This window comes from Carettochelys insculpta, chromosome 3 (assembly GCF_033958435.1).
Source record: "Carettochelys insculpta isolate YL-2023 chromosome 3, ASM3395843v1, whole genome shotgun sequence".
Lineage (NCBI taxonomy): Eukaryota > Metazoa > Chordata > Testudines > Carettochelyidae > Carettochelys > Carettochelys insculpta.
Window position 1 is genome coordinate 142,483,965 of NC_134139.1, and position 26,394 is coordinate 142,510,358.

A 26,394-nucleotide genomic window follows, 5' to 3' on the forward strand; every position below is an offset into this window, starting at 1 on the left:
CCTTCAAGACAACTTCTCAAAGTAGTAGACAATAAAAATATAGTTGTACTATAATTTAGAACTTTCCTGATTGTGCAAAAGCAATATTGAGCAAATAAAGTTTTTAAGGAAAGGTTTCTACCCCGACCGTGGGATCTCAGCAAAAGGAACAAATATCAAGTCACTCAGAGCTGAATGGCTAAGAGCTGCTGACAGTCACGGTGGAGTGACTGTCAAGGAAAGCATCACAAACCAATTAAGTCTTGTAATTATCCTTTCTTAATTGTAAAGATTAAATGAATTTCAGTTGTTCTGAAAGGTGCTGGAAAGACAGCTATAGTTGCTGAAATAGATGTTCATTCTCATCACGTGTGCAGAAGAAGAATGGACCAGTGTTTAAGATGTTAAGTTGGGACATGAGAAATCTGAGTTTCATTCTTTTGCTCTGTCTTTAATTTTCTGTGGCATGTTGGATAAGTTGCTTTCTCTGTGTGCCTCAGTTCTCATTCTGAAAATGAGGGGTAATAGCACCTTCCTAACTCAAATGTTTGTTGAGAATGAAGATATTATTTATTGCGAGGCAGCTAGATAATAGAGAAATGGAGGCCATATATTAAAGGGGTAGTGTTGGCAAACCATTCCTACATAAAAGACTACTACATCTGTTAGTCTTTAAGGTCCCTCTGGATGCCTTGTTGTTAAATGTGAAGTTATACCGTAAACAGCATTGAGACAACCAGCTCACATATACCGAACAGTTTATTTTGGTGACTACCACATTATGGGTAATACCAAAAACAAATACAATGATCACATAGACATAGCCTTTACCTGGAACCCCTAATATTCTTCATCCAATTACCAACCTCCTGACTCCACTTTTTTTCCTCATTGGCATTTATTCATTTCTTATGTTCACAGATTAACATATTATAGTTCAAAGATCATGAAATTAATCTACAGGAGACTTCTTGTAACTGATTGCTGTAGTCATTAGCTATTAAAGATTACTAGATACCAGTGGAACTTTACTGCATATCAAATAAGTCCGTAACTTAGCAACAAAACTGAAACCTTTTAAATTTCTCAGTGAACAAGAGTAATGTTGTGTTAGCAATTTTAAACCAAAATTCTGAAAGATGACACTCCCTGAAGATGGGATGAGAAAATGATGCATAAAAAATCTAGAGTTTTCAATGTGATAGGCATGTGCATGTGATTGGTACGTACAGTATATACGGGTACTCTACCGAGCCTTATGTTACCCTGAAGGCTCACTCTGTTATCCACAATCTTTTTCATTAGCAGTAGGAAATTGACTCAAATGTCCACTTAAGCGTACGTTGCATATTCCCCAGAAGCAACTGGTGTCATTATGGTCAGGCACAGAATACTGAACCAGATGGACTTCAGATATCACCAGGCCTGGCCTTAGGGCAAGGCAAGGACGGTAGTTGCTTTGGGCCCCACACCTTCAGGGTCCTGTGCTCCAATTGGCTATTGCATACACCACCCACCGGCTGGGCCATGCTGTTAGTGTGCCACTTTGAGCCCCCACCATCAGCTGGATCCAGCTGGGCTGGCTTTGGATGTCACTCAGTTTAGCAGTTCTTACATTCCTGTGTAGTTACATCTCCTTAATCAGAATGATCCTAGGATTCAGTTGAGTTTTCCATGTTAGGAGAAGTTCTCTGTTATCTCAAGTAAAAGAATGATCTCTAGAAATAGTGAACTCTCAGCATTCAATAGTTTACTGTCCACCACTCACTGCTCTACAAGCCAATTAGCAAAACAGCATCCTTCGTTCAATTTGGAGTGGTAGGCGCTGACCATGCTGAGTATAGTTAAACCAAAATATATAGAAGATTATAGTATGATAGCCATTACTCACATACCTCTGCCTTTCAGAAACACTCACTTTCGAGTGACATTTTCCATGTGGAGGTCTCTGACAAAGGTGATTTTATTTTTGAGAGATGGGATTTTGGGAAGAAAATATAGTTTTAGAGAGAGGAAAAGCATTTTTTAAAATGGCACTATAGCAAAAGCAGCTGAAATTTGAAACTTGGCAAGAACATAGACTTGATGGGTGGTTGGTGTTCTTGTAAATAGACCTCTTGATAGATCTGATTACAACCAATATGGCTAACTTGTGTCAGCTTATTTCACAACACAACATTAGGGGAAGTTAAGCGATTATTTTTGGTTATGGCTTGACTAACACCTGTACATAAGGTGGTGCCATAACCTCTCTTTTGTCCACATATAGACCCCAAAAACCCATGTCTGAAGGTCTGTAGGCAGTAAATGAATTAATATGCCAGAGGCGTGTGGGTGAATATGTGCCTTGGGCTGTTGCCTGGCAATAGCATCTGCATGGATATGGAAAATGGCATGAAAACACCATTGCATTCCAAAGCAGCGGAGAGGAGAGAAGTGTACTGTGGGAGGCTGATGACACACCCGGAACCAACCGCAGTACCCATCAGACACTGGGAGCTTAACCCAGAGTGCAAGGGGGCAGCAGGAACTGTGGGATAGGTATCCAGAGTGCATTGCTGACAAAAAATAGAAGCTGCCCACCCTAATGGGGATGCCTCCATCGACTTTATGTGCCAGTGTGGACATACACTCTTGACTTTAGAAAATTGTGTGCTACAAAATTGGCCTTAACAAATTTGACTTAATTTCATAGTTCAGACATACCCCAAGATAAGGAAGGAATAGAACAACATATTAGGGAAGTCGGACAACCTGATGGGTTGTGTTTTAGTGTAAGGGGATGTGTAACTTTTACAAGCATGTAAATAATGCCATCTGAAATGTGTAACTGGAGCCGCATCTACATGAGCCGGCTACTTCGAAGTAGCTGTGCCAACGTTGAAATAGCGCCCACCATGTCTACACGTGGCGAGCACTATTTCGAAGTTGAAATCGACGTAAGGCAGTGTGAGCCGATGCCCAGGTGCCAGCTAAGCGTTTGGTGGGGCAAAAGGGGGTGATGCCACACCAGCAGCTATGCTAAGCAGCCAGGGCAGGCTGGGTTCTTTGGTTTGTGTTTAGTTTGGGTACAGCAGCAAGAGGAAAATTACACTTAGAGAGGCTTTAACAGTTACTTTTTATTTATACAAAGATGGAAACAATTTAACTAAGACAAGTGATCAAAGTACCACAATTGTGAATTTTTGTTTATAACTTTACTAACAGTTAATAGGAAACCGCTGGCAGCGATTTTTCAACAGAAGCGGCTGCCGCGTGTAAAAGGGAGTTTTAAACTGACCGCTCAATTTATGAATGAAACCAAGATGGCCGCCGAGTGAGTGACAGGATAATGATTTTTCTCGTGGTTACTAATGTTTACAGAAGGTAATTGCTGACCGCAGCTTGCCAGTTAAGGTAAGATAAGGACCCCCTGTGGTTTGATAGACAAGATAATGATTTTCTACAGTTCTGTGTAAAAGATAGTGGAGGATCCCAGTGTTCTAATAGATCAAAGGGGTAAACGGGTTTTAAAGATAAGGCAAGGGCTTCCCTAGGTTTGAGTGACAGGCTAATGGTTTTTAGCAGTTTATAGCCCAAAACAGTTAGTACCCGCGGTTTTTAAAGGGGAAACAACACAATTTAACTTAAGAAAAGTTTTAGACATACTAGCTAGCTTAAACTAATACAAGTAATGTGTACACAAGAAAGGCAAGTTGCAGGTGTGATTTTCACCCCTGCCTCTTAGACCTGGTGGAACCAGAGTCTTTCCCTCAATTCCTATAGGAAAGAAGTGTAATACAGGTGTAATTCTCACCCCTGCCTCCTAGATCTGGTGTGACCCAGAATCTCTCTCAATCCCTCGGGAAGAAGTAGATATGAACCAGGCGTCCCCAGTCTCGGGAGCTAATTCTAGACCTGGCCAGCAGGTGTAGGTGATTGAAACTCAAAGGGGGGGGTGGGCTGCCAAACCCCTTTATACCCCTTTTGTCACAGAGGCTTCTTCCTGGTCTCAAGTGGCCAATCGGGAGGAATGTTTTTGAACCCCAGGTTTCCCAGGGAAGGTGCAAGGCTCAATTTGCACCTGTGAATTGTGGACAATTGGGCACCTTTTGAGGTGATGGGTGGGGGTTCCCTGTTCTTCCTGGGGAAGTGATCAGGCGTGTCAATCAATGAGATCAGCCAGAAGGGCGGCCATTAGCTAGCCCATTCACTATCTGGTTTTTGTGTATAGTAGAGAGGCTGGGTGAGACAGCACACCTGCGTTCCCAGGACATCAAAGACTACCTGTCTCCCCTGCTTGTTTCTCTCTCTGTCTCTCCCAGTGGGGGAGGGGAGAAGAGGAAAAGGCCAAATGGGGGTTCATGTCTGGCTACAGGCGGCGAGACGTCAAAGTCGCTATCCCTATCAGGAGATGGGAATAGTGCCCTACTTCGAAGTTGAATGTCGAAGTAGGGCAAGTGTAGATGATGCGCGTCCTGCACCATCGAAATAGCGGGGTCCGCCATGGCGGCCATCAGCTGAGGGGTTGAGAGACGCTCTCTCCAGCCCCTGAGCTCTATGGTCACCGCGTGCAGCAGCCCCTTAAAGCTCCCCGCCCCCTGCGTTCCTGTGCAGGAAGCTGAGAGCACGTGCAGGCCGCAGCATTGCCACACGGCGAGCCTGCATGCCTCACAGCAGCCTCAACCCACCACCCTGCACTGATGGCTGCCAGGCAGCCCCCCAAGCACCCCCAGGGCACACCCCCCCAAGGGGAGCCAGGGCTCCCAGCCTGCCAGCCGGCCTGGGAAGAGGCAGCGGGGCCCCTCCTGGATGGAGGCCGAGATCTGGGACCTGCTGGGGCTCTGGGGCGAGGAGGAGGTGCTCCAGGTAATGGGGAGCAAGAGGCGGAACGCGGATGTGTTCGCTCGGCTGGCCGAGGGCCTGGCTGCCCAGGGTCACCCTGCCCGCACTCCCAACCACGTCAGGAGTAAGGTCAAGGAGCTGCGGCAGGGTTATGCCTGGGCCTGGGATGCGGCCAGCCAATCTGGGGCGGCCCCCGCCACTTGCCCCTTTTACAGGGAGCTCAGGGCCATCCTGGGCCCCCGGTACACCTCCTCACCCCCGGCCACTCTTGACACCACGGCCGACGAGCCCCAGCATTCCCCGGAGATGGAGTCTGCCCCGGAGGCAAGCTGTGCACCCCAGGGGCCCCCCCAGCAGCCCACCCTTGGGATGCCGGAGGAGGAGGAGGGGGACTCCTCCAGCGATGGGGGGCTCCGGATTGCCCTCCCATCCCGGAGCTCCAGCAGGGCATCCACATAGTGGGTGTCCCCTGACTGTGGGAGTGGACCGTCAGGTATGTACCCCCCCAGTGCACACCCCCGGGGTTAAGGGGTGGGGACAAGAGACATGACCAAGGCCCTCCACATGCCCAGATGACCATGGCCCCAAGGACAGCAGTGGCATGTCCCTCAGAAGAGTGTATCACCCCCTGCCCCCCAGCCGGACAGCGCCATGCCCCATCCCTGGGGATGGGGGGAGCAGAACCTAGGGTCCCCCGGGGGGGGGTGGGACACCCATCATCATCATCAGCATCTCCTGGGGATGGGGATGGGGATGGGGAACCAGCAGCAGAGGGGTGGGGGGACAAGGGCCACGGACCAGGCCCCACACTAACGGCTGTCTCCACTCTTCTTCGCCCCTGTGTTCTGCAGCTGCACCATCGGAGGGCCCGGAGAGCGCCGGCGAGGTGTGAGTGGTCCCGGAGAGCCCACCGAGGCCATCCCAGCAGGTCAGCCCCTCGGCAGAGCACTGACCAGCCCCAGGACGAGGCCAACGGTGGAGTCACCAGCATAGGACGGCCACAGACCTGGGGCCTGGAGACACCCGCCGGCCATATCTGCCGGTTCGCCCGGCCCCCACCCAGCCTCGGCCAGGGCTCCGGCCGAGGCGAGGGTCGCGCCCTCCAACCCTGGGCGCCGGACAGTAGGGTGCGGGGCTGAGGACGTGGCCCCCCCCCTCCCTTTGTACATATCCCCCATTATTTGTATATAGTTTGTGTTGGACCCCTGTTCTGTTCTGGTACCTGCCCCCCATGTAAATAGTTCCCCCCTTTTTTTTCTATACATATATATATATATATATATATATATTGTATTAATAAGATATTTCACTGTTTGGTTTCAAACAACAGGTCCATTTATTTGCAAGAAAAGTGGGGGGTTGTGCTCTTGGGTGCTCTGTGGTGTGGGCGTGGGGGCAGGGAGTGTTGTGGAGGATGGGGGGTGCAGTGGGTGGCCTGCCAGCGTTCACCCCGCGGCCTGGTCGAAATGGGCTTGCAGGGACTCCCGGACCCGGATCCACTCGGGGTCCATCTGGCAACTGGGGGCAGCGGGTGGCTGCACGTCAGCCCTGCCAGCCTCCACAGCCCAGCCCTGGAAGAATGCCTCTCCCTTGCTCTCCACCAGGTTGTGGAGTGCGCTGCACATGCCCACAACCTGGGGGATGATGGTGGGACCTACATCCAGGCGGGTGAGGAGACACTTCCAGCGCCCTTTGAGGCGGCTGAAAGTGCACTCGACCACCTGGCGCACATGGTTCAACCGCGTGTTGAACCGCTCCTGGCTGGCTGTGAGATGGCCCGTGTAAGGGTGCATGAGCCAGGGCCGGAGGGGGTACGCCGCGTCTGCAACGACACAGAGGGGCATGGTTGTATCCCCCACAGCATCCGTGTCCCCAAGCCGCACGAGCCTGTGGCGGAGCAGGGCATTGATTGTGCGGACGACCTGCAGGGGAAGGACATGAGAGAGCACCAGTGAGGGGTGTGTAGGGTGTGTCTGGCCTTCCACCCCAGGGCTCCCCGCTCCAGGGCTCCGCCCCCAGGGCTCCCCCCCCCCCGGGTCCTCTTACCTCCATGAGGACAGCCCCGACGGTGGCCTTGCCCATGCCAAACTGCTGCCCTATGTATCGGTAGCTGTCTGGAGTGGCCAGCTTCAACCATGAGGGCACATCGCATGGGGGTGTCCTGGTGCCGTAAGGCAGGGGTCAGCCACTGGCAGAGCTCCAGGAATGTCTGACGGCTCATGCGGAAATTCTGGAGCCAGCGGTCGCTGTCCCACTCACCAAGCACCAACCGCTCCCACCAGTCTGTGCTCATGGGGTAGCTCCACAGCCGGCGGTGTGTGCGGCCGGGGTGGGGGGTCGGAGGGCAGCAAGGTCTGGGTTGCTTCCTCCTCCCCTGGGGGCAGCTCCTCTTCCACGAATAAAAGGTGGTCAGCTGCCTCCTGCATAGCACTGAGCAGGGCAAGCACTGCTCCTGCAGGGGCGGGTGTGTGGACCGCTGGCTGCTGCTACTATATTTCATAATGAACCATAGTGCAGTCAAGCAACTGTCTATGCAATTTATCCTCAGTAATTACTTGGAATTATGTACTTTTTCACTGTATTTTTAGGATGTGTTAAAATCAACAAAAATTGGCCCATGTCTTTTGTATGGCACCACTGTAAATGAACTTATGGTGCCTGGTGACAATGAGATGCTGGAAAGAAAATTAATTAAAAAAAAGCCATGAAAAGGAACAATGTGGAAACTACAGACTTGCTAAAAATGATCAAAATGGATATCAGATTTGTTCAATTACACTGCATATTAGGAGCAGGTTCTAATATATCACACAAAACATCTTCCAGTATGCAGTCAGACTGTTTCACAGGGGAAAATAGATTTGTATTAAAATGTACATTTCAATTTATTCTAAAAAGATTAAAATGTCAGGTAGCTTTTAAGTTTCTATAAGTATTTTATTAGTTCAATGATGTCTTGAGAATGTAGCAGAAATTCTCTGAAGAGACTTTCACACACCTAGGCTACATCTACACGTGAAGCCTACATCAAAATAGCTTATTTCGATGAATAACGTCTACACGTCCTCCAGGGCTGGCAACGTCGACGTTCAACTTCGACGTTGGGCAGCACCACATCGAAATAGGCGCTGCGAGGGAACGTCTACACGCCAAAGTAGCACACATCGAAATAAGGGTGCCAGGAACAGCTGCAGACAGGGTCACAGGGCGGACTCAACAGCAAGCTGCTCCCTTAAAGGGCCCCTCCCAGACACAGTTGCACTAAACAACACAAGATCCACAGAGCCGACAACTGGTTGCAGACCCTGTGCATGTAGCATGGATCCCCAGCTGCAGCAGCAGCGGCCAGAAGCCCTGGGCTAAGGGCTGCTGCACACGGTGACCATAGAGCCCCGCAGGGGCTGGAGAGAGAGCGTCTCTCAACCCCTCAGCTGATGGCTGCCACGGCGGACCCCGCTATTTCGATGTTGCGGGACACGGATTGTCTACACGGTCCCTACTTCGACGTTCAACTTCGAAGTAGGGCGCTATTCCCATCCCCTCATGGGGTTAGCGACTTCGACGTCTCGCCGCCTAACGTCGATTTCAACTTCGAAATAGCGCCCAACACGTGTAGCTGTGACGGTTGCTATTTCGAAGTTGGCGCCGCTACTTCGAAGTAGCGTGCACGTGTAGACGTGGCCCTAGATAACAAATAGATGAGTATCTAAAGATTGGTAGATTAAAATCATATAACTCTAAATGTCTAAGCGCAATATTTAAAATTGAAAACACTGAAGAAGAAGATGCTTTTTCTGACTGAATTTGAAGTTTGAAAGCAACAGAAAATACAGGTGAAAGACACAGCTGGGAATAGTAAAAAAGCAAGATCAGTTTCACAGAGAACTGAATGAGATACTCCTCTGAATAGTTATGCACATGTGAGTGTATGAAGAAGCACAGTTTGTTAACTCCTCTGGGATGGAAAGCACTATATTTTTAAAATAGTATGTGCAAAACCTTGACTCTTTTTGATTACTTTCTATTGCAGTTTTATCAGTTACACATGTATAGCCACGACTGACATGTAGAACTTGTAAACTGCACAACACGATGCTTTGCGAATGTGAGACAAAAATAATTCAGATGTCTTTTAGGTAACGTTTTTGGCCAAATGGGAATAATGTTCTTTTTAAAAAAGTTTTGTTTGTTAACAGATATATTTTATAACATAATTTTTGTAAAAATTGTTTCACAACTTAAATAAAGGTAAACTTAGTATGTATACAAATATACAACTGTAAATTGGCCTAAAAAATCCCTAAAGCTGTCTTGACAAGACTTATTACCAGTCACTTTCTTCAACGTGATATTGATCACATATAGTGGTTGCTACTCTTCTGCTCTTTGTCTTCTTCAGTCTTGTCTGTTGATAGTGTTTGTTCATCTTATGCCAAGGTCCAAACTTCTGTTTTTCTTATATTTAATTGTGCAAACTCTTTTATAGTTGTCCTATCAAAACACCACACAATGTTAAGCTTTTCTCCTTTTCCCTCCTACCAATTTTCCTTATTCTAGTATCTTAACTTTGAGTTTAATTTTAATTATTGTAAAAGGGTTTCTCCCTTCCTAACTGTTCAAAGGAATTCTCAAATGATAAGGTTTCGGTAGCAGGTGAAGACGCTATTGATAACCCAACAACAAAAAGCGCCACCAGATTTCTCAATGGTTATTTTTTTTCCTTCTCTTCTGTGAAAATCTGATTTGTTAAGCTAATTTCTCTAGTACCAGAACTTCCTACACTTTTTGATGCCAGTCAATAGCTTTAGGGGAGTCACTCATCTTCCACCACCACCTTGCGAAAGTAATTTTAGCAGCAATGGGGGATAAGTGATTACTTCTTTTATGACAGAGTTTCCAAGACTATTTACTAAAAGTATTAAGGAATTATTTGATAGCTGATACCTTGCTATCTTCCTTGTGGAATTTCAAGTGGCTTCCCAAAAATGTCTTAATTTTTGGGCATGTCCATTACATACAGATAAATCCTCCCATTTCCGTACATTATCTCCAGCATTTGCCCATCTCTGTACCATAAACTCTCTTTTTTAATAAAACAAAAAAGTAGTCTTGTAGCAGTTTAAAGACTAACAATGTAATTTATTAGCTTTTGTGGGACAGACCCACTTCTTCAGATATGGAAAATCCTGATAAATGATAATTATAATTAAGACGAAGAAAACTTAACAGAGAGATTGAAAAAAATGAAATAAAAGCTGATGAATCAGCTAGATATGACAGAATGGGGCTGGGAGAGGTGAAAGAAAGTAGTTTTGCCAAGGCTGTGTCTACACAAGCATTGCACTTGCAAGAGAGGCATACAAATGAGGAAATTGAAAATGCAAATGAGGTTCAGATTTATATAACTGGCACCTCATTTGCATATTCTCCTTTCAAAAAAAAAGCGTAGATGAGGCTCTTTCAAAAGTTTTTGACAGAACATTTTGAAAGAACATTTTTGAAACATCTTTAAAAGAACATTTCTTCCTAATTTGTTTTAGGAAGAAAGGTTCTTTTGAAGATAGGGTTTAATTTGGAAAAAGCCATATCTACACTGCTTTTTTAATTTTGAAAGAAGCTCTTTCAAAAGAAGAATATGCAAACGAGGTGCCCAATATGTAAATCTGCACCTCATTTAAATTTTCAATTTCCTCATTTGCATGCCTTTTTCGAAAGTGCAGTGCTAGTGTAAACACAGCCCAAGTGTCCATTAAGCTAAGTGAGCTGCCTGGGATCACTACGAATATCAAAGGTGGGGAAACTGTTCTTGTAGTGCATAAAGTAATCGACATCTTTGTTGAGATCGAGGTAAAAAGTGTCAAACTTGAGAATGAACTCCAATTCAGATGTCTCCCTTGGTCATCTGGATGTCAAAGTCTCTTTGTTTTAGAATGCAGACTTTCCATTGTGGATGCTATGACCTGTTAGATTGAAATGCTCACTGACAGGTGTATGTATACTCAAATTCCTAATGTCTGATTTGTGTCCTTTCATTCTTTGGTGACCTGATTGTCTAGTTTGTCCAATATACATGGCAGAGGGACGTTGCTGGCACATGATGGCATATATCACATTGGTGGAAGTGCAAATATATGAGCCCCTGATCATATGACTGATGTGGTTAGGTCCAGTGGTGGTGTCTTCACTGTAAATATGTGGACAGAGTTGGCAATAGGGCTTGGTGCAGGAAGAAGTTCCAGAGTTAGTATTTCTGTGGTGTGGCACGTGATTGCCTGTGAGAGTTTTCCTGTAGGAACGCACAGGTCTGTTTCCAAGGGCCTGTGAGAGTGCTGCCTCATGTTCCAATATAGGTTGTAGATTGGCGATAATGTGCTGGAGAGGTTTGAGTTGGGTGCTGTAGGTGAGGAGAAGTGGTGTGCTGTTATCAACTTTTTTGGACCTATCCTGCAGTAGCTGGTTTTTGGGTATTTGGCTGGCCCTGTCAAACTGGTGGGTAATTAAATTTTACAAATGCCTGGTAGAGATCTTGAAGTTTTTGGTCTATGTCTGTGGGACTGGAGCAGATGCAGATGTAGCTATTTCTTCTAAACAGCAGAGGGAAGTTACTTTGTGTAGAATTGAGAGGAAGCATTTGTGTTTCATTGGTGTAATGAGTAATTTTTCAAATTCTGTTATTTTCTGCTTTGGTTTGCCTTTTCATGAGAGTGGGTTGAAAAATGTCTCAATTGTAGATATTGATGTAATAGAATTTATGTTTTGAGGGTTGTTGTATTTCATCAGGTGATCTAAATGTATTGTTGCTGTAGCTGTCCTGGTCAGAGGATATGAAAAACATACATCAAAAAAGAATTTCTGGAAAGACACCACACAATCGATGATATATTTGAACAACAGCTATAAGATTTTCATTCTCTGGAGAAGGCAACCTAAACTTCCTAACTGATTTCCACCATAACTTCAACCACTATCCATCCATCTCCCTAGAAAACTCCCATACTAGCTTCAACTTCTGAGATGTCATGATCTGCCTCAGCAATGGAAACCTACAGAAATTATACACAAGAAACTCACAAACCACCAGACTTACCTCCCCAGATGCCCTAACTACACTGTAACAGGCCATCATTCACCACCACAGCACCTCCTGCTGGCCATCCTGGGAATTAGCTCTGGTTTGTTGGTGCGTTTTCATCAAGTGGCATCTTGCTGTCATCAGCACCTGTAATATGCTCAGGAACGCAGTCTCCTCTTCTGGACACAGCCTTCCGGCTGTGCCCCATTACATTCTCTCCTCACTTCCAGTGGGCTGTCTCTACTCTGTCAGCCACTTGCTGCAGTAGCACGCCTCAGTCCAGGGTCTAACCACTCCCTCCAATGGCCAGTGGGGACAAACAGGAAGGAAGAGAGACCCCGGTCCCCTGCATGCTGCGTCCTGGCCCAAGGACCCTTTAGCCTGCAGTCATGCACAGCATTACCTACAAACCCCTTCCCTCACACTGTCTGTTTCCCTGGGCCACTTTTCTGCAGCCCTAGCACCTTCTCCATCCTTGTATAGGACCCTTTGTCTGGCAGCACTCAGGTGGGAGGTCACCTATGCTCCCATGTTCCAGTCCAGCACTGCTCTGTCTGGCTATGTCTACACGTGCACATTACATCGAAATAGGCTATTTCGATGAATAGTGTCTACACGTCCTCCAGGGCTGGCAACGTCGACGTTCAACATCGACGTTGGGCAGCACCACATCGAAATAGGCGCTGCGAGAGAACGTCTACACGCCAAAGTAGCACACATCGAAATACGGGTGCCAGGAACAGCTGCAGACAGGGTCACAGAGCGGACTCAACAGCAAGCCGCTCCCTTAAAGGGCCCCTCCCAGACACAGTTGCACTAAACAGCACAAGATCCACAGAGCCGACAACTGGTTGCAGACCCTGTGCATGCAGCATGGATCCCCAGCTGCAGCAGCAGCAGCAGCAGCAGCAGCCAGAAGCCCTGGGCTAAGGGCTGCTGCACACGGTGACCATAGAGCCCCGCAGGGGCTGGAGAGAGAGCGTCTCTCAACCCCTCAGCTGATGGCCGCCATGGAGGACCCCGCTATTTCGATGTTGCGGGACGTGGATCATCTACACGTTCCCTACTTCGACGTTGAACGTCGAAGTAGGGCGCTATTCCCATCCCCTCATGGGGTTAGCGACTTCGACGTCTCACCGCCTAACGTCGAAGTTAACTTCGAAATAGCGCCCAACACGTGTAGCTGTGACTGGCGCTATTTCGAAGTTGGCGCCGCTACTTCGAAGTAGCGTGCACGTGTAGACGCAGCTTCTGGGGGCAGCCTTCCTTCAGGGCAGCCAGTCCTCCCTTCTCAAACTCCAGGGAGTGACTGAAGCTGCTTTGTTCAGAAGCCCTTTTTATAGGTCCCAACCTGGCCCTTTTTGGCTGTCTCTCTAAACCCACAGTATCCAATATGTTTGCTACTGATCACATGTGGCGAATAGGACACGGCTTTGTGGCGAACGCATGCATACCTAACTCACAAGATAGGGGTGGCCAACCTGTGTCTCTTGAGCCACATGCAGTTCTCGGAGCCTTTAAATGCGTCTCCTCAAGAGAGCCACGTGTGGGGAGTGTTGTCTGCCCACTCCACACACACGTCCCACCGCTTGGTGGGAGAAGCGTATGGTGGCAGCAGCAGCCTCAGCAGCGGCTCTGGTAGTGGCCTCAGCAGTGGCTCCAGCTGCAGTCCCAGCGATGGCTCCAGTGGCAACTCTGGCAGCTCTGGTGAGTTGCTGGCATTGAAATAGAATGGAATGGGGTGGGGAGGGCCGAGGGCACCGGGCTCTGAGGGAGGGGGAGGGCATTTATTTACCTACCAATATTCTCAGATTATTTAATAAAGTTTTGTATAATGTGGCGAATCTGGAAAGCTGACAACCACAAGTGTGGCAAGCTTTGAATTCCTATTGGACAATGCTGCCCTAAACCTCATGAATGGCTGTCTCTATAATCTCCTTCCTAATTCGCTGGCTGCTGTAAAGCCTCCCCAGGGTTGTTTTAACCCTTCTTCTGCCAGTGTGCAGCAGATGGCTTACCACACACAAAACTTATCAAGGTATCTATTCAATTCAGCCATTCAATACGGTACCGTAGCATATGCTCTGAAGAGAGAGTCTGGGATACAAACATTGCCTTCACTAAACAAGGTGACTCCACCAAAGAAAAAGATTGCATCATGAAATGGACCACCTAAAAACAGCAAGAGGAGCTGCTTCATGATGGAAATAAACCCCCCTCTTACTATCAATCCCTAATTGTCATCTGTTACGCCACATTATAATCTGTATGGGAAATCTTCAGACAGATACAAGTCATGCTTGATGGGGCAGTTGAGAAAGATTTTATTTCAGGATATGGTTCCCTTTTGATCTTCAGATAACAGCCCAGCCTTGCCAAGCTCATCCTCAGAAGGAAGCATCTCACAGACCAGGACGTACTAACTCTCAGTAGCACCAGAGCTTGCCAGAAAAAACTGGCACACGTATTTCCTCTACTACAACGATAAATAGCCCCACAATAAACATTGAAGGCCTCTGCAGCCTACACATGCCTATCACAGCATGTGGTATACTTCACCCACTGCATCAAGTGTCCCAGCAACAACTACATGGGTGAACTCAATCCTGGTGTTCTCAGACGAACTCACATAAAAGTAATAAAAAAGACAAAAAGCACGATCACCCATGATGAGCACTTTTTACCTATGTGTCTTTGTCCTCGAAGGAAAACTGCACAACTCCTTCAAAAACAAACAAGGGTACTTACATTCAGAAGTCTGCTAAACACTAAGCTTATGTCTACATGAGAGGGATTTGTCAACAACACTGGTGTTTTGTTGATACAACCCGTGGAGCGTCCAGATTCCCTTGGCGTTATGTGGACGGTAAATTGACACAACTCAGCACTTTTGTCAACAGCATTATCCAGCTCCCCAGGAGGAAGAATGCCTCTGTCGACAGAAAGCCAGTCTGGACATTCCATCGGGCCTTCTGTCCACAGAAAAGGCCTCCAGGGCGCCCTGCAGGTGCCACAGGGGACACCCAGTCCACAGCAATCAGAGCGCTATGGTTCCTATCTCCAGCCCTTCTTAAAGCTGCAGGGAGCCTGGGAAACCCCGTGGCAGGAAGTGAGGGTGTTGGAGCAGCAGAACTATAAACTGCAGGCCTCCACGCCCTCTCAGCCACTCTCCACTAGCCAGCCCTCGCAGATGGCAGAGCAACAAACATCCTGAGACCCCTCTGGGCCCTTGAGGGACCAGCTGGAGGGGTCACAGCAGCCACCCTGGGGCACTAAGTGGCTGCCCCCTCCTGAATTGGGGCTGAGGTCCAGGCCCTACTGGACCTGTGGGGTGAGGAGGATTCCCTCCTCAGCTTCAAGGACAAGCAGCGCAATGCCCCCGCCTATGCCTGACGAATGGCCGCTGCATTTGTGAAGCCGCGCCACCCTGCCCACAGCATGGAGCAGGTTGGGGCAAAGGTAAAAAAGCTTTACCAGGGCTATGCCTGGGCCCATGATGCCAGCTGATGATCTGCTGCAGGATCAGCAACCTTCCCTATTACTGGGAGCCGCACCAGATCCTGGGGCGGGGACAACATATCACCTCTGACCTCCCCCATCAACACAGTGCAGGAGGCCTCCCCTGTAGCCGGAGCCCCCGGAGGAGGAGGAGCAGCATCCAGAGACCCAACACAACCAAAGCTGGAGGTGGACAGAGGGTCTGAGGTGAGCGAGAGCACCCTCATGATTGTGCTGGAGTTGCCGTGTGTTCTCAGAGCTAGGTGAAGGTCCCCCCCATAAGTACACACCCCAGGGCATGGGAGGCATGTGCAGATGAGTCACCTGGCCAGCTCGGGTGGAACCACGTGCTAGGTAGTGTGTGTCAGCCAGACCCAGCAAGCATCCCCTAGGCACGGAGGCCGGATGAGCCCCAGGCACCTGAGAGGGGACCCTGCCAGCACCTGCCATGGCTTGAAGCAGCCTAGGCACAAGGGCACTGGCCTGACTCTGGACACACCAAGGAGTGCGGCTCCCAGCACGTGGGCATGCCTGCAGGCTGGAGGCAGAACCCACTTCTGCGGACAGGGCTGCAAGATGTACGTGGAGGAGGGGCAGGAAGTGCCAGGCTCACCCACCACTCACAAGAGCCCACTGTGCAGGCCACGCATGACTTTGCTTTTGGGACATTCCCTTGGCTTGGGGGTGGTGATGTTGGTTGCTGCTCACAATGGGGGGGCAGGACCCTAGGGGCTGCATTGCATGAATGACTCACCATCTCTCCTCCTTGTTTTCTTTATAGCTGGACCCGCACTGACCAAGGGCTGAGCCACCCTCAACTTACCGCCAGAGTGAGCCAGCCCCCCCCAGCACAGAAGCGAGACAGCCCCACCCCACCAAGAGGGTGGGCCCACAGCTGGGGGGGCTGTTGCTGTGTGCATGAGGATCTCCAAATGGCCCACACTCCTGCCCTCTGGAGGGTTCTGGACCCCCTGGAGCAGCGGCTGTGGGATGACTGGGAGTGGGAGTTGTGGGCCTGGGACCAATTCATGTCCCACTTCAACGCCAACATTGGCATCTGGCAAGGCATGATGGCCTAGCCACCCATGGCTGCCACCTCTGCCCCAGCTCATTGTGAGGCCGCCCTGCCAGCAACAGGGCTGTGTGAGGGCAGGACAGCACGGTTCTCCAGGGACGAGGCTTCCCCCTACCCAACACTATCCCTTGCACTCCTGATCCCACTTCCTGAGGGTCCCACTTGGGCAGGACACCACACCCTCCCCATGCAGGGACTGCAGCCCAAGGGTGCCTCACTTCCATGAGGAGGGCCGTGATGGTGGACTCCCCCACCCCAAACTGTTCTCCGACGGGAAAGTAGCTATTGTGGGTGGCGAGCTTCCAGAGGGCCATTGTAACCTGCTTTTCCCCAGGAGGGGTGGGCTGCAACAGGATATCCTGTCTCCAGAGGGCAGAGGTGAGCCAGGCACAGAGCTCCAGAAAGGTGACTTTCTGCATGTAGAAGTTCTGGAGTCACTGCTGGTTGTCCCACTGCCCCATGACCAGCTGGTTCCACCAGTCAGAACTAGCGTAGTGCCTCCAGATCTGCCTCTGCACCTGAGGTGGGCAGGCGTGGGTGTGACTGCCTGGCACCCACGACAACCTCCTCGAAGGTAATGTCAGCTTGCTCTCGGTGAGGAAGAGGAGGACAGCCGTCAGGAGGTGCAACAGGTGCTGAAGTACCTTTGAGTGGGGTCAGCGCATGGCCGAGGACTGCTCTGGCACCATGGCTCACTGGAAAGAGCTGTGTCTCCCAGGAAGCATTGAAGACCTGCTGTAGCAGTTCTGGTGTCCCTCATGGAGGTAGGCACACCTCAGCATGGGCAGAGAACGGGTGTCTGGGGCTGGTTAAGGGTCCGTCTCCATGGGGATCCTAGAAGGGATTGCCATCCCTGTGACCCTGTACCCCATGCTCTGGATGCCCGTTGTGTCAAAAGAGTGGCCAGGCAGTCCGGCCTCTCTCTGTTGACAAAGCAGAGTGATCTGCTTTTCTGTCTGCCTATGATCTGTCGACAGAAGTTTTGCTGGGAGATATCTTTTGATAAAGTCTTCCGTCGACAGATCACTTTAATCTAGACATAGCCAAAAAGCCATTGTTTTAACAGAGACGCTAGTTTTATGGCTCATTACAACATTCTGTAATCTACACACTGCCCTTTGTTGTGTCACTGCAGAGGGGGGCACATCCTTTTGTTTGAGATATATGTAAACTCCCCATAGTTAACAGTCTGTCCTACCTTCTGTTTAGCAGTGACATGCTAGTTACCTTTCCTAGAATTGAAAAAAGAGCTCTGAGAAACTTGACAACTTGTCTATACCACCTACAGAAGTTGGTCCAATAAAAGATACTGCCTCACCCACCTTCTCTCTTTTGTCTCTGAACAGTTGGCTAAACTTCAGTATAACTACTAACTCCCAAGTGAGTCTCTGAAAGATGTAAATTTTGCATTGGCCCATGGCAAACAGATTTCTAGGATCCCTAAGTTTACTTGATTTTGTCTCAGTGCAAGGGGACTGGATCTCTCAAAGTCTCCTCCAGCCCTGCCTTTCTATGGGAGTCTGGATTGCCTTCCCTAAGGTTTAATCACCTGCTCTTCCCTCCACATCTTTGCATTTCATACTGAAGTACTTGATGTCAGTCACAACTGTTCATTTCTATTTTATTCAGTCTTCCTCTCATTCTTCTTGCACTTTCTGGCTTCCATTCAAGGGTGAGATTTGGTAAACATTTTTTCCATGTTCATTGCAAGTCCCAGCAACTGAGGTCTTCTTTTGTAGACTTCTTGCGTCCAGTAATTTTACAAACTTCTTCATTCATTTTTCTAGCTTTATGGATTATTCCAAATATTCTTCTCAGACATTGTGATTAAATGTATCCAGCTTTTGTGTATCTTTCTTGGTAAGTTGCCATCTTTCACTGCTATGTGTTAAGATGGCAATAACATTTGCTTTGTACACATTTAGTTTCATCTTGAGGGAGATGTTATTGAGTTGCTGTATGTCTCTGACTATTCCAAATGCAACATTCGTCTTCTCAATTCTTATTTCCTTGGAACTGGTATCATTTTGACTGATGGTAGTTCCAAGATACATAAAGTTGTCCACTTCCCCCATTTCTATTTTTCAGTTTTGATTTCTGTCCCCATAATCCCTCTAAGTCTGACTTTACATGTCTTTGCATTTAATCTCAGACTTATCTTCCTCATTATTTCTTTTTCTTGGCTTGTGCATTGTTGTAATCCATTGTCATCTTCATTGATAAGAGTATTCCGATGAGCATAAGACAGTGGGTGATCTAATCCACCGGAAAATCACCCACTTGATGATCCAAATTCTGATGGCTAAAGAGTACATCCATATCTACCTGGAATCTACTTACCTGATTTTTCCCTCAGTGCCCCTTTGACTTCAGCTAGCACCTTTCTCTTGGTGGCTTCCAGTTTCTGGAAGACCAATATTTTATGGACCCCAGTAGCAATAATGTGGGGAGCTCTTTGGTTCTCATTCAGATTTGCTCTTTTTGCACATAATAGTGAAGTTGGGAAATCATTTCTCTTGAAGTTTAAGGGAGCAAGATCTCTTCCAAAAATTATTTTGAAAGATCGTGACCAGATTGAAGGATTAATTCACTCTTTGAATAGACAGTGGCTACACCCTGGCCACTCTTTCAAAAGAGGTCAGGAAATGCTGTGGATCAAAAAATCTGGCACCTGGAGGACTGCTCTTTCGAAAAAAGGGCCCATATGGTGTCTACACATATTTTTTTCTGAAATAATCTTTCAGAAAAAGGCACTCTTCCTCATCTGGAAGCAGAAGAGAGCTGCTGGAAAAAGTGCCACACGCTGCTGATTTTATATCGAAAGAAGACATTTTGTGTGTAGATGTTATGTGGGATTTTTTGAAAGACCCACGACTTTTTTGAAAGAAACTTGCTAGTGTAGATGCAGCTGCTGAGTTCTGTCTATCCTTGTCTCTTGATCTGCTTCTGGATTCAGGAAGGTACAAATAGCCTTCTTTGGAAAAGGTGTTGGATCCTCTTTCTCCACTTCTTCATGTAGCTTCTTGAGCCTCAGCTTATTTATTTTCTCATTATCCTCTACTTCTTCCCCCTTTGCTGCCTTGTCTCCCTCTCTCTATCTCTTTTCACATCTATACTGCAGCTGATCTCCTGTCTCCATTCTCTCCCACAGGCCAGTTTCCAGACTACACAATCTCACTTCATTTCCACTGAGCTCAACCTTAATTTCACTCAATTAATTTGGAATGTATTAGGAAATATTCCCACTGGCAGTGCCAAATGGTTAAGTAGGGTGTTTAATTAGGTGCTAAATAGATAAGTAATTCTAACATATGTTTCTTTAATGCAGAGAGGCCTAAATATAGACTTAAAAGAAGATTAAGTGAAGTTGATATACAGTGAGTAACATTTTCACTTCTGTACTTTCATTCAACACCATGGCTGTGGCTACACTGCCCCTCCCTTTCAGAAGGGGCGCATATATATGTTCAAAAATGCTAATGAGGTACAGATGTAAATATCTCACACCTCATTAGCATACTCACATGGGATCTTGCTTTGGAAAGGGACTTCTTTCGAAATACAAGCTGCTGTTTAGCCAGGGTTCCCTCGGAAGGAAACCCTGATTTCAAAAGCACCCTTTCCAATATTTTTTGGGAAGAAGGGTGCTTTCAAAATCAGGGTTGCCTTTTGAGGGAACTCTGGCTAAATGGCTGCTTGCACTCAAAAGCAGCCCCTTTTGAAAATGAGATCCCACAGGAATAAGATATTTAAATCCGCACCTCATTAGCATTTTCAAATGGCCATATTAACATGCCCCTTCCGAAAGGGCAGGCCAGTGTAGCCATGGCCCATATTTAATTTTTTTATAAGTCTTTCAGATTCATTTTTAATTAGTTGTTTTTTTTAAAGCTTGATCCATAACCTAAGACACCCCTATAATGGGGCTTTGGTTCAAACCCTTCCTGACAATGAATAGGTTGTTTACTGGGGTGTCCCCGTTGATGGATTCTGTTGTGTGCCTGTGCTTTCCAAATGGGAACAAAAACTGTAATAACAATTATTAATCATGTAGGGAAAAAAATACCCAGTCCTGCTGGGCATTTGACTTTTTTGGTTGTTTCTTACCACTAGCAGTCAGGTGACCATACCAAACTCGTGCCAAATAAATCTTTATGCCGCCCACCACAGTAGCCTGTTGTTGATGTGTAATGGGTATTGTGGTGGACCACAGGCTGCATACTGCAAGAGCCTGGTGGAGGGACAGTATGCTGGGAGCTGGCTTAACTCCTTTCTGTTCCCCACCTAGGCTCACAGAAGCTGTGTCTACACGTGCACGCTACTTCGAAGTAGCAGCACTAACTTCGAAATAGCGCCTGTCGCGGCTACACGCGTCGGGCGCTATTTCGAAGTTAACTTTGACGTTAGGCGGCGAGACGTCGAAGTCGCTAACCTCATGAGGGGATTGGAATAGCGCCCTACTTCGACGTTCAACGTCGAAGTAGGGACCGTGTAGACGATCCGCGTCCCGCAACGTCGAAATTGCCGGGTCCTCCATGGCGGCCATCAGCTGGGAGGTTGAGAGATGCTCTCTCTCCAGCCCCTGCGGGGCTCTATGATCACCGTGGGCAGCAGCCCTTAGCCCAGGGCTTCTGGCTGCTGCTGCGGCAGCTGGGGATCCATGCTGCAGGCACAGGGTCTGCAACCAGTTGTCGGCTCTGTGTATCTTGTGTTGTTTAGTGCAACTGTGTCTGGGAGGGGCCCTTTAAGGGAGCGGCTTGCTGTTGAGTCTGCCCTGTGACCCTGTCTGCATCTGTGCCTGGCACCCTTATTTCGATGTGTGCTACTTTGGCGTGTAGACGTACCCTCGCAGTGCCTATTTCGATGTGGTGCCGCGCAACGTCAAAGTTGAACATCGACGTTGCCAGCCCTGGAGGACGTGTAGACGTTATTCATCTAAATAGCCTATTTCGATGTTGCTACATCGAAATAAGCTATTTCGATGTTGGCTTCACGTGTAGACGTAGCCAGAGTGTGCAGCCCTACAGCCAATGCAGGCAGCTGGGGCTCATTAAGAAACAGCCTGCAACTAAGGCTAATCAGGCACCTGTTGCCAGTTAAGGCCCCTGGCTCCCTGTAAAAGACTTCCCCCAGGTAGACTTGGGAAGGGTTTGAGAGGTAGACGAGGAAGAGTGGCCACAGACTGGAAGCTCAGAAGAGCAAGGTGGTGCTGCCAGGTACTGAGGGAAGTTGCTAGAGGGAAGTAGTGGGGAGCAGTGGCCCAGGGAAGAAGGGTCCTGTGTTTAGGGCATGAGTAAAGCCCCACCAGCTGCCCCTCATTTCGGGTCCGTGGGCCAGAACCCCGAGTAGTGGGTGGGCCTGGTCTCCCCCCACCCTTTCTCTAGAGTGCCTCCCTACTGGAAGGAGAGGAGCGTCCAAACCTACTGAAGGGGGCTTGTTTCCCTCCCGCCACTTGGGACTTACCTGCGATGAAAATGGCTGAGTAAGTGGAGACCCTTGTCTTTGGAATGACCCAAGGCAGCGAAAGGGGCCACCCTGAGTCTAAGGCACACAAAAATCTGCCAGGAAGCACAGGATCCCAAGGCATCTGACAAGGGACTTGTTACCATATATAATTTACATGTATAATACACACACACACACACACATACGGTGTGCATCTGCTAACTTCTCTGGAGGCAGGGACATGCAATTAAAGGGGTTAGGGCTACAGTTGGGGCTTTAAAGGCCAGTTGCAGGGCAGAAAGAAGGAGAATGACTGGGGCATTCTGTGCTTGGAAAAAACAGCTGACAGAAGACTGTGGCTAACTCCTGCGGTAGGGCCCTGGAGTAAGATGCCTGGTGCTTGGAAAAGTAGCCCTGGGGCCTGTGTTCCAGGAAATTGGAACTCACTGATAAAGGTGAACTGAGGAACTCTGTGGTTGGTTTAAAAAGGAAACCTATTTAAAGAAGACTTAGTGGGGCATTATGTGTTTGGAAGCTGGCAAGAGCCCTGCCAAGTGGCAAGGAAGTGATACAAGAATGTTCCCCCCCAACCCTCACACAAATAATTGGTACCAATGGATTCTCAAGTCCATAAAGCAGGCAGGATGTTTTCGCGTGGCTTTCTAAAGACTTGTGACCCCGATCATGCCCAGGTTTTCTGGGTCCGGTCTGTTTAATCTACTGTTAATCTTTTTTTGTATGGAGTGCCTGACATAAAACAAGTGATCACCCACTGTGAGGAGTAATCTAAATGGAAATGGACTCTTGTGTGTAATCAGGCTAAACTGTGTTGAAAGAATTCAAGCAGATTTGTTGTACGAGAAATTTCTGTTATAATACATGCTACCTGATGGTGCTCCATATTTCCAGTACCTTCTGCATCACTGCATTCTTCCTCCCCATGGGTTTTCCCTGGCTGTGTTGGACTCTTCACATAAATGAGAAATGAAAGAGAGCATTATTAGGTTATCCCTGCCAATGCATGCCACACTCAAGGCATGTTATATATCCAATGCTGCCTCCATTTTTGCAACTATTTGCCATGCTATGAACTCTATTAGACCCTGACAGTCTATAGGTGATGAGTGTTATGTAAGTGTTAAGTATTGCCGTTGTTATATTATAATGGCCACAATGCCAGGTAAAAAATGGAAGGGATACCCCTGTAGCCAACCAGGCTCGGGTTCCCCAGAGACGATGCTGCACCCAGAAGGTGAGTGCTATATTTGGTTTATTGAAAGTGCATGACATCCGCGGCGGGAGCCCCGGAGAAGCCACAGTCACCCGTGGGGGAAGACCCGACATGCCAGAGCTTCGCTCAGGGAGAGGCTCTGTAACAGGTCTCCTAACACTAGCTGATAAGGCTGAGCTCATTAACATAAGATTGCCTAAAATTGCCTATGCATTCCTTATCACTATCTCTTGTGGCCTACTGCCAGTGTAGCCTTGAAGTCTTGGCAAGCAAGCCTTGTTTCGCAGGTGCTGTGGGGCAGGATGAGTTGTTTTGCAGCGTGTAGCCTTGAAGTATTGGCAGCATGCTTCTGTATAGGATTCCTCTAAGGGTTCACAGAGGGGTCGGACTGCTCTCATGAGACCGTTACAAACTCTTCTCGCACCCTACAACCCCTCAGAAATCGCCGGTGCTTGAATTTGGCAGAGGATGATGTTCACAAAGAGAATGAGAAATTTTTGTCAGGAGCTTTTTGCTCAGAACTTCTGCTGCTGTGTGGAGGCCACCCTTTTGAATGGATTTAGCTTGGTTTTGAAATGCAAGAATGGAGGAACGAGTGCTCTACATACAGTCTCCATTCAGTCCACCATTTTGGAAACTGTGGAGAAACTACCCCAGCCCAAAGGAAACAATATGCACAGTAAAAAAAAATCTCTAGTACTTTGAGACAGGAACTAGCAGCTAGTGGGGTTAGGAAATATTGTCGCATAGGCTAGTTACAACTGTCTACTGCAGAGTCTCTTGCACCTGTTTTGAGCCAAGATGCTGCACTAGATGGTCTAATCCAATGTGGCTGTTCCTATTGAAATGCCACATCGCCACCTTGTAGCTGAGCTAATGTAGCCAGACAAAGTCTCCCCCTTACAAGCCAGCTTGCTTGTTGCCCCCCCCACCGAGGAGCACACAGGGCACGGAAATGGCTGCTGACAGCACAGTCTTTGATGCCCTCATTGAGGCCCAGATGTGCTAGCTTATCGTGACCCTGAGAAGCAGAAAGTGCAGCTAGAAGGCTAACAGGCCAGACTGTCAACAAGGGCGGGGGGACCCTCAGAAATCACCCCAACTGGCATTGATCAATATGATGCACACACACGATCACCCAGAAGGGGACGTGCCCCGCCCGCACAAAAGAATGTCCTGTACTCCTAAATTGCTTATCTCTTGTCTTACAAGTGCAAACTAAGTAGAAATGCCCTTGTAACAAACTGGCGTCACAAAGACAGACCAGTATGATCTGGCACCATAGATAAGAAAGAGAATACGTAACCCAAGAGGGGTATAAAAGATGGGTCCAGCAGAACTCCAACTTTGAGTGCATTCCACCAACTACCTGCTGGTCGGGTCAGGTGATTGCCTCCCGAGGTCCACAACTGGGGACGCCCAACCTCGTATTCGTCTTTCCGCAGAATTGAGTGACCAATCCAGCTTGGCTACGCTGGTATCGAGAGATGCAGAGAGGGTAAGATACACCCATGCTAGGTCTCCGACTTTTTTGTGCACAGCTAAAGAATTAGAGCTCTGTAACTAGATGTCATTGTGCCAAGATATCATTGTGTTAGATGGTAACAGATATCTTTGTATTGGATTGTAACGTAACTTAACACCTGTACTTTGCTAGCATATAAGAAGTAAACAATAGCCTTTTGTAACCACATGCTTATAACTGTAGCTTAAATAAACTTGTAACTGGTTAAGCTCTGAGCCTAACCATTTTGTTAACCCTTTTGTCACTGCAACACAGCCGGCACAACAAAAGAACTTTAACCGTTTGGTTACTACAGCCTGGCCGTGGGTGAGTGTGCTAGGAGATGCCTGCTCTAACAGTAAAAAACTGGGTTGTTTAGGACCCAGGGGAGTACCTCACCACACATTACCTGGCCACCGGCTAACAGAATTGGCGCAGCGAGCAGGGTTGTGACACAGGTCTATACTAGAAAATTAAGCTGGTTTAACTGTGTCACTCAGCGGGATGAAAAATCCATCAGCAGCTGTTAAATTGACCTAATTCCTGGTGTAGACAAGTAGGTCAATGAAAGAATTCTTCTGTTGAGCTAGCAACCACCTGTAGGGAAGGTGCATTTCATACAGTGAGGGGAGAATCCCCGCTGTCAGCAAAGTAAGTGTCTATGCTGAAGTACTACAGTAGGGCACCTGTGCCGCTGCAGCATTGTAAGTGTAGGCAAATCCTAAGGGGTGAGGATGGTGCTGAGAAGCTGCCTTGGTACAGGAGTAGGGCAGGATTGAGGCAGGCAGAAGAGAGTAAGTTGCTCCTTCTCTCCCCTACCCACTTGCCTCTTTGATTCTAGCAACCATGGGGTTTGGATGAATTTTCTTGTACATTCAATAAACTGTAAGCCAACTGGTGCCACTTGCTACCCACTGCAGGCAGTATGTTCCTGGTTGAGAAGCCAATGGTAGGATGATAAGCCAATAATTCAGTCTCTTTCAGGCCATGGACAGGGTTTTGTCCGTGGTAGGGTTGTGTCTGGTTTTGGCTGTCAAAAATCCTTCTGCTTCTAGTTAGATGGTCAAAAAACAACTAACTTCCTCTGTTTATTTTAATGCTGTGTCCGTGGAAGTCAAAGATAGTGGAGGGATGATAGGGCTGTAGCTTAGCAAGAAATTGCTTTTATGTTGCCATTTTCAAAAATAATCTGTTAAAATAACTCAGTGACTTTTTGCTTTGACCTGTGAGCCACAGAAAGACACTGAGGACCAACTTGTTTTATGAGGACAGATTTCCTTTGTTTTTAATCTTCACCTTTACCCCGGGAGTACTGTGTGAGGTTCCAGACCATGCATGTCTATGAAGCAGTCCCCAAGTAGATCTGGATACCCCACATCACAGACTACCATTTCATTTGACTAGAGGTACTGAAGGAAGCAGCTACTGAAATATGTGCACATCACAGAAGAGGTGAGAGGTATTAATAGTGGAATCACTTCCTCTCACCCTCCAGATTCCTTCCTGTTGAATCCCATTTGTAGCTTTTATGAAGCCCACCAACAAGTGAGGCAGAGGGGAAATTTGTCCTGGGGCCCAGCAATTCAGTCACTGCCACTGCTACTGTGGAAGCAGCTCCAGCCCCAGCCCCAGCTCCAGCCCTTTAAATCTCCGTCAAAGTGCTGCTCCACAGGTTCTGCTCAATTTTGAGGGCTGCAGTGGTTGTGTGTGTGTGGGGGGGAGTAATGATGAGGTCTGGATGGTGCTGAGGGCTGGCTGCCCCCAGC